Raw genomic sequence first — 12843 nt, forward strand, 5'->3', positions numbered from 1 at the left:
AGCCCTACAATTATTTTTATCACTTACGAGTCCTATAATTATTTTTTATCACTTTTTTCTCACAGCAGACTTGCAAGTAGGGCTAGTTTTGCTCTCTTTCGGTTTGGAGTTGGGGGAAACACAGCCCCCGGAGGGTGTCAGGGAATTTCCTGGCTTTGCCCAAAACTCTAGAGTGGGTCAGGGTTTGAACTCACCCACTCAGGGGCTGAGCTGGGGCTTTGTGTGAGGCCAGAAGTTTGGGAGAATTGGGAGGTGGAAACTGGGACCCATCGGGAGCCAGGGAAAGGCTTCAGGCTTGGCTACTTCTTGGCTGTGTGACCAGGGCAAGTCACTCAACTTCCCTGTGCCTCAGTTTCTTCGCCGGAAATAATAAAAATACCCAACTCCTAAGTTAATACATTTAAGTGCTCAAACACTGTGAGATTCTATTTGATCTTGAGTTGGGACCTAGATTTTAAATTGAGACCCTGGCTTCCTGGTTGACTTGGGCAAGTCCCTTGTCCTCTCGGAGCCTCAGATTCCTCGTCTGTAAAATGGACATTATCTTGCTTGCCTCACACCTTGGCTCTCGCATCTCCAGTCCCATCAGCCTGGCCTTCCTCAGGTCCTCAAACAGCCAACCGTTCCCTCTGCTTGGAACTGAGCCCAACCCTCCCAGCCCCAGCTTTGCTTGGGTAACTCTCCATTATCATCCCAGACATCCTTCCTTCCCTCCCTCCCTTCTTTTCTTTACTTATTCAATAAATATTTATTGAGCACCTACTATGTGCCAGGACTGTGCTAAGTGGTAGAGAAGACAGGCAAAGTCCCTGTCTTCATGAAGGGAAGATAGACAATAAACTAAAAAGAGAATCAAACCAAACCAAAACAAAAACCAAGGCAATGACAAACTATATTAAACACTTCATAAAGGAGGATTAGAGCACCGTAAGAGGAAGTAACTGGGAAAGGTCACTTTCCAGAGAGGCCTCTCCAAGGAGACACTTCCGTTTAAATTAATAATCTATTTGAATATGCACATGGTACAAAATTCAAGCAGTACACAACGTCACCCAGCCCAAAGCGCTTCTCCCTGCCATCTTCCCATCCCCAGTTTTGCAGTCCTCCCCCAGAGAGGCCCCTGTGTTGGCAGTTTCTTGAGAGTGGGTGACATTTGTGGTGACATCTGAAATGCAAGAATCAGCAGCCAATTGAAGAGATGAGAGAAGGGGAGTCCAGGCAGAGGGAAGGGCAAGAGCAAAGGCCCTGAGCTGGACCAGCGTTACTGGAGAGAGGAGAGCAGAGGCGATCAATGTGGAATTCGGATGTTACTCTCTGTGGCCCGGGTATAACTTTTTTTTTTTTTTTTTTTTTTTTTTTGGCTGTATGCGGGCCTCTCACTGTTGTGGCCCCTCCCGTTGCGCAGCACAGGCTCCGGACGCGCAGGCTCAGCGGCCATGGCTCACGGGCCCAGCTGCTCCGCGGCACGTGGGATCTTCCCGGACCGGGGCACGAACCCGTTTCCCCTGCATCGGCAGGCGGACTCTCAACCACTGCTCCACCAGGGAAGCCCCCGGGTATAACTTTTGAGTTGAGGTAGGGTAGGAGTGGCCATCTTCTGACTTGTATTTTATAAAAACACTCCGGGGAGAATTGATTTAGAGGCCTGAGAAGGACAGGGAGTTCAGTGAGGTGGCGACTACGGAGTCGGGATGGTAAGGATCAGTACCAGGTTGGAGGAGTGGCGTCAGTGAGGGCGGGGGGGGGGGGGGGCGTCGATTTGGGTTGTTTGGGAAGTGGGCGGAGACCAGCGAGGGTCCCAGCCATAGGCTCTGATGATACTTTGCCACCGTTAGTAGTCCGGTCTTTGTGATTATTGGATTAATTTGCAACCTTGTAACCTGGCACGGAGTGGGCGCTTGGGATGTGTTTGCTGAAGAGATGACTAACGGATAAAAAGGCCCTTTGTAAATGGAAACACGCCCTTTGAGAAATGGCTGCAGCCTTCCCTCTCCCCCCCACCCCCGCCCAACTCCTTGCATGGGCACTCTCCTCCCACCATCCCTGCCCATGAATCACCCCCATTGCCATCCTGCCCTTTGGAGACTTCTGATAGGCAGAATTTTAGAACCTCACCCTTAAAGTTCTCGTATTTTCTTAGCCGTGAAACCCTTTTCCCATGAAAGCCTGATATAAAAGGTATAGAAAGTTATTTTATAATTTCAAGCACCCAAGAACTTGGGTAAAAGAAATGAACAAAACAGACAGGATTCTCAACATAGATATTAGCACACAAAATGATCAATGAGAAAAACGAGGCTGTTTTATTAAATGACACAATGTTAAATCAGGGCATTCCTGACAAATGTGTTCTTTTCATTTATCCAACAAAGAGCCATCAGATGCTTCTTGCAGGAAAACCAGCCTCCGGAGCCAATTATTCCAACATTTGATTTCGTTTGTATCCAAACACAGTCCTGCTTCATCCAGAGAAATATTTCCAAAGAGTAAAACTCTGTGTGTATGTATGTTTCAAATTTTTTATATAATTAAAAATATACAACATACATTTTAAAAAATGCACCAAGCCTAAGTGGACAGCTCAGTAATCATCACAAAGAGCACACCACCATGTCCCTACCCAGAAGAAGACAGGGACCCCGGCCAGTCCATAGAAGCCTTCCTTGTGCCTCTTCCAGTCACACCCCTCTCAAGAGTAACCATGGGGCGTCCCTGGTGGCGTAGTGGTTGAGAGTCCGCCTGCCGATGCAGGGGACACGGGTTCGTGCCCCGGTCCAGGAAGATCCCACATGCCGCGGAGTGGCTGGGTCCGTGAGCCATGGCCGCTGAGCCTGCGCATCCAGAGCCTGTGCTCCGCAACGGGAGAGGCCACAGCAGTGAGACGCCCGCATACTGCAAAAAAAAAAAAAAGAGTAACCATGATCTTGCCTCCTAACACCCTAGATTATTTTGGTCTGTGGTTGAACTTTATAGACATGGATTATAGTCTGTATTTGTTTGTGTCTGGCTTACTTCTGTGAGATTCATCCATATTTTTTATAGCTAGAGTTGATTCATTCTCTTTGCCATATAGCGTTCCATTGTATGAATATATCACAATTTTAAATAGTGATTTTTTAAAAGCAGCTCACTGGGGGGTTAGCAGGCAGGGACTGGGTTTGACTCACAGATAGGTTTTGTTTCACACACATAGTATTTTGTTTTGTTTTGTTTTCACTGAATTGGTTGCTGTTGAACAGCTGGCTTCTCTTGGAAGTTCTGCCATTGCTGGGCCCCTGGTCTCAGGTGCCTGGAGCTGAGTGCTGGCTGCCCCTGCTCAGCAATGCGTTCCATTCCCATTTTGCCACTGTTACCACCACCCCCTGTTGCACAGGTCCACCTCACTCACCAATATCGCCCACTTGGCCCTGTTAACTTTTTTTTTTTTTTTTCCCGGTACGCGGGCCTCTCACTGTCGTGGCCTCTCCCGTTGCGGAGCACAGGCTACGGACGCGCAGGCTCAGCGGCCATGGCTCACGGTCCCAGCCGCTCCGTGGCATGTGGGATCTTCCCGGACCGGGGCACGAACCCGTGTCCCCTGCATCGGCAGGCGGACTCTCAACCACTGCGCCACCAGGGAAGCCCCAACATTTTTTTTTTTTTACTAGTTACACATGACCTTTATTTATTTTTTAAATTTATTTGGTTGAAGTATAGTTGGCTTACAATGTTGTGTTAATTTCTACTATACAGCAAAGTGATTTATTTATATATATATATATATATATATATACACACATATATATATATATATTCTTTTTCATATTCTTTTCCATTATGGTTTATCACAAGATACTGAATATAGTTCCCTGTGCTATACAGTAGAACCTAGTTGTTTGGCCCTATAAACATTTGCATCTTCCACTCCAGCTTTAATTCAGCAGAGGTGGCCCCAAAATGCTTTATTCTGTGGTCTACACCACAACAGATAGATCTGGCAGCTCAAGTTAGAATATAAGTTGTCTCCACTGGTTTAGATTTTCGAGTGCATATTTGAATGCTCAAAAAATTTATTATTGGGACTTCCCTGGCAGTCCAGTGGTTAAGACTCTGTGTTTCCATTGCAGGGGGCGTGGGTTCGATCCCTGGTCCGGGAGCTAAGATCCCGCATGCCACGCAGCACGGCACCCCCCCGCAAAAAAGTTATTATCATTATTACTGTATATTCAACATAATGTTAGCTATTTATTGTTTTTTAAATTTTGTGGGCAGGCTGATCATCTGACCTGCTAGGGTGACCAATCATCTCAGTTTGCCCAAAACTGAGGGGGTTTTTAGGACATGGGACTTTCACTGCTAAAACTGGAAAAGTCCTGGGCAAAATGGGATGAGCTGGTCACCCTCGGTTTGCCTGAGAGTGATCCTCACTGTCAGTAACTTAACACACTGGGCTGCTTACTTTTATTAAATTATAGATTTGATTTTGAAAGCAGTATTTGAATCACATGTTGTGGAACCCCTAAAAGTATCCTTTATGATATAGTTTCTGCAAAGCACTAATCTTGCCTACATTTTGCCCATTTTGTAGATGGGGAAACTGAGGCCCAGGGATGCAAAGCAGCCCCTGTTCATGGCAGAGCTGTTCCCCAGCCCCCACTTTTATGCTTCTCCTCCATCACTTCCTCCAGGTAGCAGATGGATACTGTTTCTTTTGTGCTAACCAGGTACTAGGTAACACACTGTGCTTTCCACTAATTTTATTCTCACAGTAATCTTAGGAGGTGGGTGGAACTTCCGTGGTGGTGCAGTGGTTAAGAATCCCCCTCCCAATGCAGGGGACACGGGTTCAAGCCCTGGTCCGGGAAGATCCCACATGCCACGGAGCAAGTAAGTCAGTGCGTCACAACTCCTGAGCCTGCGCTCTAGAGCCCACAAGCCACAACTACTGAGCCCACGTGCTGCAACTACTGAAGCCTGTGCGCCTAGAGCCCGTGCAACAAGAGAAGCCACTGCAGTGAGGAGCCCACGCACCGTACGAAGGCCCAACACAGCCAAAAATAAATAAATTTATTTTAAAAAGTAATAATCTTAGGAGATGGGTTCTACTATGATACCCATTTGAAAGATGAGACACCTTCTTCTTGCCTTTTTTTTTTTTTTTTTTTGCGGTACGCGGGCCTCTCACTGTTGTGGCCTCTCCCGTTGCGGAGCACAGGCTCCGGATGCACAGGCTCAGTGGCCATGGCTCACGGGCCCAGCTGCTCTGCGGCATGTGGGATCTTCCCGGACCGGGGCACGAACCCGTGTCCCCTGCATCGGCAGGCAGACTCTCAACCACTGCGCCACCAGGGAAGCCCCTTCTTGCCTTCTATCCTGCCCACCCACTCCTATCCCAGGACTATCACTCATTCATTATTCATTCATTCTGTATATATTTGCCTAACGGTGGTTTCCTTGGAATTTATGTCACAGGGAAAATCACCCAGGTTCTCTGGGTCCTGTTTAGCCACTGAGTCTAGTCCTGTGTTGTCTGCAGCCTGTTTTAAAACATTGTTGAAGGATTTCTTGGCTCAGTCAGCAAATGTCTGCTGACCTCCTCCTCCTGGGGCTATGTGGTGAATGACACAGAGACCCTGCCCTCAAAGACTCAAGTCTGGTGGGGCACCCAGCTCACCAGGGTCCCTCCCTACTGTACTGTGGATGATGTGAGTGCAAAGACTGGGAATTTCCATCATTTTGCCATTAAGATGAAGCCAGCAACAAGCATGTAAAGGAGTAGATCATACCACAGTACAGAGAAGGCAGCAGGTGTCCAGAACCCCCAGCCATGAACTGCCAGCATCCAGGCAGGGAACAGCTGGCATCTCAAATGTTTAAATAAGGGTTTCTCTAGGACTTCCCTGGCGGTCCAGTGTTAGGACTCTGTGCTTCCACTGCTGGGGGCACGGGTTCCATCCCTGGTCCTAAGATCCCGCAAGCTGTGCGGCACGGCCAAAAAAAGAAAAAAAAAATCGGGGTTTCTCCATTTCAGCACCATTAACATTTGAGGCTGAATAATTCTCTGTTGGAGAGGGGAGGTGCCTTGTGCATTGTAGGTTGTTGAGCAGCATCCCTGGCCTCCACCCACTAGGTGCCAGTAGCACTCCCGTACCAGTTATGACAACAAAAAATGTCTTCAGACATTGCCAAATGTCCCCTGAGAAGCAAAATCTCCAGGTAGAGAACCATCGGCTTCATTGAAGCAAATTTAATGGATGGAGTATTTACAGAGCTGTGGGCAGGCTAAGGGAATCTTCAAGGAATAGTGAGGTACCCAGGGACTAGAAATGTGGGGAGCCATTATCACCCCCAGACCTAAAGGGGTGAGAGAGGGAACGGTGTTACTGCTCCTGGAAATAGTTGGAACCGTGGAAGTGAGGCCATGGAGAAATGCAGCCTCTGCCAAGAATAAAGCAAAACAGGCAGGAGGCGAATGGGATAAACACCCCCACTTCTCCCTCATCCTGCCTTTGAATCTCCAGCTGATGCCTCTCTTTGGCGGAATCCAATGAGAAGTCAGGAGGCCTGGGTGCCTCCTGGGACACAGAGCAGGGCAGATGATGGTGTGTGGAGGTGGTGGACGAACAGAGAGTAACCATCACAGGGAGGCGGCAACAGCCCTCAGACACTGGACATTTAAGTTCAGTCTTGTAACTTGCGTAGGAGTTTTCCAGGTAGAACAAACTGGGAAAGGGTATTTCATCCAGAGGGAACAGCATGTACATAGGAATGGAGTTACAAAAGAGCCTGGCTCACTTAATTGTTTATTTAATCATGATTGTTTGTTTGATTGATTGACTCTGTTCTAAAACATTCAAAAGGTACAAAAGGGCATAAAATTAAAAGTAGGTCTTCCTCCCACCCCTGACCCCAGCTGCCCAACTCACCTCCCAGAGGCCACCTTTCTCTCCAGTCTCCTCTCACTTCTAGAAATAGCCAGTGCAAATGCTAGCAGGTAATGTATATGATGTGTGTCACTTAAACTCCTAATGTGACTTAATTTCACTGAAGTTGTGGAGCCCCTACTGTGTGCAGAGAAATGGGTGGAGAGCTCTGGCCTTGAACTCTAAGCCCAACCCTTCACTAAACACCGGGTAGTTTTAGGCACATCTCTCTCAGCTTCCCATTTCCTCCTCCAAGAAAGGAGTGAGTCTCTAAGTGGCCTGCCCATTCTGTGGGGTTTGCCCACAGTTGTGTTGTTCAACTGATGTTTTGCGGATTAAATGGAATTAAAGCTGAACCACTGGCAAGAAGCAAATTGTAAAAAAGGAGGACACATAAGCCTTGGGTCCCTCTCGGGCCCATGTATTGTCATCTGGGGGAGATGAGTGAGGTTTCTGTCTCCAAAGACGTGTTCTGGTCTGAGCCAACAGAATCATTGTCTAAGAAGAGAGTGCCTATACTCTAACCTTGAGAGTGGACTGGCTTGGAAGCTGGTTGGCTCCAACCAACTGGGTGATACTTGATTTGGCTCAGACTTGCCCAAGAAATACCAGGCCCTGCCTGGCTCCCCCCAGCTGGTGTCTGCAGCCCTTGGGGGAGCTTAAGACCAGAAGGAAGAGCTGAGAGGGCCATCAAGCTACAGATAAAGGGAGCCCGATGGCCAGCTGGTAAACCTGCTGGTACCTGGAAGCAAACAAGCAAATCTGGCACCAGATGCCCAGCTAGAAGCCCAGAAACCAAAGCAACCCAGGTCACCAGAAGCAGATGAGAACAGGGCTATTCCTTACGTCTGCTCTTCCATTCTGATCTCTCTTGTCATCTTAAGACTCAGTTCTTTCCTGACAATGTCTGAATGTCCAGCACTTAGGGCAAAGATGCCTACCATGGATGGATCACCCACCTTGCTTTCGGTGCTGACCACACGGCAGCTCTCACCTCCTGGCTACTCTGCAAGGAAGGTATTGATGATCCTCACTTTTCAAACAAGGAAAACTGAGGCTCAGAAAGGAGAGATGCAGGGCAGTGTGAGGTTGGGGACTGTAAACATATACTGATATCAACAGGCATTTTGTGTTGAAGAATTATGGAGTTTTGAGCACAGACTCAGAGAATCTCAGAATCATGGAGTCCAGGAGTCCTGGATTCACAAGTTACCAGTATAATCCACACGCCCCACCTGTTCACCACACCGCAGATGAAATGCCTCTCTTGGGCCCATCTCCCATGCATTCAGGCCTCTTCTTCTCTCACCTGGGGTCTTGTTCGGCCTCCTCCTTGGTCTCTCCTCTTTCCAAACCTGCAACAGCAGCCAGAAGCATTTTTCTCTAAGCAGACTGTGTCACTCTTCCTCTTAAAATGCTTCATTGGCTCCCCTTTGCCCTCAGGATAAAATTCAAACTCCTTCACATGGTTTACTAGGTCCTCTGTCATCTGGCCCTAGTCTCTTGCCACTTTACCTCTCTCCGGCACGCCCCCGGCCCCTAACTCTACACCAACTCAGACGAACCTCGGTTTAATTTACTGGATATGCCTCGTAGTCTCTCTCTCCCTAAACCCTGGACCTTTGCACTTGTTGTTTCCCTCATTTGGAACACAGTGTACACCAGTGCTCCCTTCCTGTGGTTGGAATACTCTCTCTCTTCCTGGCTCTTCTGGGAAGCCATTTCTGCTCACACCCGTCCCCAGGAGGCTGGGTTGGTGCCTCCTTCCCCACCCCGACCTCCCACTCACAGTGCCTGTGCCTACCTGCATGACACTCACTGTGGGTCATATATGCCCATGTGCTTGCCTGTGTCCCCCTCAGCTCATGAGCCACAGGAGGGCAGAAACAGGGCTTGTCTTTTCTCTACTGAGCCCCTAGCTCCTGACATTGTGCCTGGCAGAGAAGAGTTTCTGGACAAAGATATGTATTGATAAATGAATCACAATACGTCAGAATCACAGAATCACAAAGTCATAGAATCATGGACTTGGTGAAACAGAAACCTAAAATCTCAGAGTCATATAATCATCAACTTAGAGAGTATGGAAGAATTCTTGCATAGGTACCTTGTCCAAGGACTGTTAGTGGATTAAGAAAGTCTCAGTTGTGCCCTTCCATATTATTCAGTTTATATTTTTACATATATTTATGTAGCATTACATTTATACCTTTCAAATATTTATTTCTATAATGTGTGCCCTTCTATAATATTTATTGAGCACCTAACATATTTATTAACCAATATTTATTGAGCACGTACTATGTGCCAGACATTGTGCTGGGCAACTGTATTTTATCTATGGCTGCATAACAAATTATCCTAATGGGAAACAGCAAACATTTCTTATGTCACGGTTTTTGTGTGATAGGACTTCAGGAGTGGCTTAGCTGGATGGTCTGGCTTAGGGTCTCCCATGAGGTTGCAATTAAAGTGTCAGCCAGGACTTGACTGTGGCTGGAAGGTCCACTTCCAAGATGGCTCATTCACATGGCTAGCGGTTGACAGGAGACCTCAGCTCCTCTACATGTGGACCCCACCACAAGGCTCCTTGAGTGTCCTTACAACATGGCTGCTGCCTTCCTCAGAGCAAATGATCCAACACAACAAAATGAAAACCACAAAGTCTTTTATAACCTAGCCTTGAAAGTCACACTTTTAAGTTTCCACAATATCCTAGTGATCACACAGGACAGTCTTATCCAGTTTGGGAGAGGATGACACAATGGTGTGAATACCAGGAAGTGGGGCTCACTGGGGGCCTTCTTGGAGCCTGGCTACTACAACAGTGTGGAACAAGACTGACAGCCAGCAGGCTAGAGTTGACAGTCTAGGGGGGAAGGGTAGGGGAAGACAATAAATCGATATTAAAAAAAAAGTTTCAGATAGTTGTAAGTACAATGATGAAAATCAAACAAGACTATAATTTAGAGCAAGGGTCAGCAAACTATGGTCATTGGCCAAATCTGGCCTCCTGCTTGCTTTTATAAATAAAGTTTTATTGGAACTCAGCCATGCCATTCACTTACATATTGTTTATAGCTGCCTTCGCGCTCTAACGGCAGATTTAAGTAGTTGCAACAGAAACTATATAGCCTGCAAAGCCTCATCTATTTAGCTAAGTTGGTCAGGGAAGGCCACTCTAAGAGGCAACATTTGAGCAGAGACCTGAATGGTTAAAAGGAAGTGGCCATGGGAAGAGCCAGGAAAAGAATGTTCCAGAAAAAGGGAATATCAGGGTGAAGGCTGTGAAGCTGTGACATGAGAACAGCTTTGGTGTGTTGAGGAACAGAGGGGAGGCCAAGGGGCTGGAATGGAGTGAACAACGGGCAGAGTGGTAGGAGAGGACCTCGGAGCAGTGGTCAGGAGTCACTTTATATAGGCTCTTGGGGCCCTGGTGAGGGGATTGAATTTTGTTCTAGAAATGATGGGAAGCCATTAGAGGGTTTTAAGAGAGAGAGGTAGGATCCGACGTGGATGGGAAAGAGGACAAGTGTAGTTTGGCCCCATCCTCTGAATAAGACAGTGCCTCTGCTTCCCCTGTAAGCACAGCTGTCCCAGAACTTGTTGGTCTTAGAAGACGCAGGTAAAGACTTTGGCATTACTGCCTGACTACATGTTCAGGACTCAGCAATCCCTCTGGCCAGAAAGTCCTTTCTTTTGACCCACTTGGAGTCCCTGCACTCATCCCAGCCTGTCTCTTCTGGACCTAGGAAATCTGTGAAGTTGGAAAGGGCATTGGATTTTGAGCCCTGGATTCCAGTCTTCCCTGACACTGACGCACCTGTGACCGTGAGAGAACCAGGCAACCTCTCTGGGCCTCAGTTTCCTCATCTGTAAAATAAGGTGAGAGTCGGGTCTGCTCAGGGCAAGACAGGTGATTAAGGGTGGGGTTGTGTTGGACACATGCACCACAGTCTTAGGAAGAGCCCAAAGGACGTGTGATGGTACAGACTGGGGTGGGCTTGGCCAGGCTGGGGTTGCTGACTTGGTGAGGGGTAATAGGGGCCGTAGGTCCATGGGGCAAAAGGCTTCCTGAAAGCCCTCTCCTGCTTAAATTTTGAACAGCAGGGAAGCTTGCTGCCTCCCAGAGACCCTTGGGATGGCAGACTTTGCCTGGGGGCAAGATCTTTGAGGGAGGTGGGAAATCAGTGTCTGTGTACAAGTCAGCTTTGGGTATTAGAAAGACAACAGGATCTGTTATCAGAGAGAACCCCGACCCTATTGTTTATTAGCCCCGTGCCCTCTTGTGTCCTTAGTTTTCTCATCTATGAAATGGGTAGAATCCAACCTAAGATGTTTCAATTGTAAGAGGCACTAACATCTTGTGTACCATTAAGAAAGAAAACACACTGACAATTAAGTTATGACATAATGCTTTCTTGTCACTTAGAATTTTTATTTTATTTTTATTAAAGAGCTCTGAGACGTATTTAGACCTTGTCTTTAAAATCATACAATACCCTTGCACATAGATATAAAGGAAAATATAAGTGAAATAAGTTAGTTATGGAACTCCTAAAACTTCTTCCTAGTCAGCATCCAGATCATCTAGATAACTTTTCCACGCAGAACCTTCCTTGTCCATATTTTTTCACGCAGTATTGTCCTCCATCACTGTTAAAATATTTGGTCACCCACCATTTCTTGAAAGAATGTTCCACTACAGTCTCCAGGACTTTCTTCCTACCTGCTTACTCTGATTCTGCAGGTTTGACCCTGGCGCTTTCTTGCTCTTATCAGGTGTCAACGGAAGGTTTTCAGGAAGCAACCAGGACCCGCGTCCCTCCCTCAGATGGTCCTTAAATCAATCATTTGTGAGGAAATACACAGGGGGTGCAGTTGACCAGTTAGGGCCCCGGAAAGAATGACCAGAACCAACGAGGTCTGACCACCACCCAATTTAACCAACAGTGATTGTCGGCTGCGATTGATTTAAAGACACATCCTAGCGTCAGAAATGTAATGGGAAAGAAAGGTGAGTTGAAGAATTTTTAGGGTTTATGCAGGGGTGAAGTATGGGAAGTGTGCGATGGGCTCTGCATGGGGCCGCCCCTGGGCAGTGCTCAACTGTCCCCTGACTCTCCTGGCCCCAGGCATCGCCCTCCCTCGCAGGGCTGCTCAGGTTTATGGCGACAATCGCTGCCACTGCCAGACATGATCTCAAAGCCATAAAGGTTTTTACAGTTTCACTCTCCCCCTGAGATAAGCCCGGGGAGCCCTTCTCAAGGCCGGGGAGCAATTTCAGAGCCGCAGGAGGAGGGGCTGGCATTGCACAAGTCAGGAAACAGAACAGGTTTTATGGCCCCGACTTCTCAAAGAAGACCATGTTCTCGTATCCTCAGTTTGAACCTGCTGGCGACACCTCAGCACCTGGAGCACAGTGACATTCATTCATTCAGTCATTCATTTGTTCATTCATTCATTCAACAAACAAATAGAGTGCAGGGCACACCACTGTGATGGTCTGTGCGGACCAAGGGCAAGTCACTTCCTCTCGTCTGTGAAACAAGGACAGTTCATTTAACCTGCCTCCCGGCTCACTGAGCGAGCTACACAAGACAAGGAGTGTGGCAGCGCCCTTAGCACATAGTAGGCCCGCAACCAACGTTGCCTGAATCCCCTTCCCTCACCTTTGACATCCATCTCTCCTGTTCTTGGTCCCTTTTCCTCTTTCCGACCAGGATGGTGGAGGAACCCCGAGTGAAGTCTTCCCCTACAGCTCTCCGCTGCTTACACTCCCTTTTTGAAATGAGCTCAAGCAGCTGTTTGGCTTTTTTTCTTTCATTTAAAAAAAAGTTAAGGTATAATTTCCATATTCTAAAACTCACCCTTTTTTTTTTTTTTTTTTTGCCATACGTGGGCCCCTCAGTGTTGTGGCCTCTCCCGTTGCGGAGCACAG

This window comes from Mesoplodon densirostris, chromosome 16 (assembly GCF_025265405.1).
Source record: "Mesoplodon densirostris isolate mMesDen1 chromosome 16, mMesDen1 primary haplotype, whole genome shotgun sequence".
Lineage (NCBI taxonomy): Eukaryota > Metazoa > Chordata > Mammalia > Artiodactyla > Ziphiidae > Mesoplodon > Mesoplodon densirostris.